This window comes from Babylonia areolata, chromosome 23, assembly GCF_041734735.1.
Source record: "Babylonia areolata isolate BAREFJ2019XMU chromosome 23, ASM4173473v1, whole genome shotgun sequence".
NCBI lineage: Eukaryota > Metazoa > Mollusca > Gastropoda > Neogastropoda > Buccinidae > Babylonia > Babylonia areolata.
In genome coordinates, this window is record NC_134898.1 from 44,618,297 (window position 1) to 44,619,852 (window position 1,556).

Sequence of the window (1,556 nt, forward strand, 5' to 3'; positions counted from 1 at the left end):
CAGATTACAATCGCATCCCCTCAGCGAAGACACACACACACACACACACACACACACACACAGATTGAAAGACCGATGTCTGCAATGATGATGACCTCAATCCTCTTTCTGCTGTTCTGGGCCTGTCCAGCACGAGGTTCTGCACTGCCCTCCCCCATCCCCATTCCCACCCCATCCCCCACGCCCCCCTTTTCCATCGTGGCATGATGGATGGGTGGGTGGATGGATGGATGGATGGATGGATGGATACGAGTCTTGGGCCGCGCGCACACTCCCACTCCCAGCTGGACCTCTTCCTTCTCGTGTTGCGTGGCCTCTTGTCTCGTTTGTCTTTCTGCTCTGATAGTTCTTTATTTTCTATTTATTTATCTTTTTATTATTTTTTTTTTAGGGGTGGGTGGGGTGGGGGTGGGGATGGGGGTGATACAGGGGGAGGAGAGGGAAGGGATAGGAAGGGGAGGGGAGGGGAGGGGGAAGGCTGTTAAAGGAGAGCGGGTGAACCGGGAGAGGAGGATTGTGTTGGAGTTGGGTTCGGATCTAACGGATGAAAAGGTGAAAAAGAGAGAAAAAGAAAAAAGAAAAAAAAAAAGTTCGACAAGGTGGGAGATTATTAACACACACACACACACACACACACACACACACACACACACACACACACACACACACACACACACACACACACACACACACACACACACACACACACACACACACACACATCTTATGGTCGAACTTTCACAGGCATTAGTTCATAGCCCTATTTCTACATTCCTTTAATGTACTTCAGAATTGTGTTAATGGCTTCTGATTATTATTATTATTATCATTATTGAATTGTTACTGTTAAATGTAATTGCTTGTTTGTTATGCATTTTTGGGGTAGTTTTCGACCTTTTCTGTCTTGCTCTTCCCTCCCCCCCTCCCCCCCACCTTTTTTTTTAATCGTCTAATATCACTGATAGTGAAAAGACACTAAACTAAAGAATGAACACACACACACACACACACACACACACACACACACACACACACACACACACACACACACACACTGTAACTGTATTTAGTGGGGTTTTTTGTTTGTTTTGTTTTTCTTCCAAATTTCACCCACAGTTTTACCCTCATTTGCCCAGTTTCCCCCAACCCTCCATTCATCCACATCTCCCACCCCTTCTAACCGATAATACTCAGATGTATTCATAAATACTTTAACAAAATGTCTTCAATCACCGATATGTGTGACGGGACATTAAACAAAAATTCCCACACACACACACACACACACACACACACACACACACACACACACACACACGTCATTTTTCCTAGACTCATTACACACACCAAGAATTTCTCTTCCCAAGGCTTACAAAAACAACAGTCAAACACACGTGTCTTTTTTCCTGTCTTTTTAAAAATTTTTTTCAAAATTACACATAAATTACTGACTGATGAATGAAATGAAATGGTGGCCGTGTTGACTTTGAAATAACTAAGTGTTAATGGTCATTCTGATTCAGTTAGGATCACTGATGATAGTTCTGTTTGTTTCG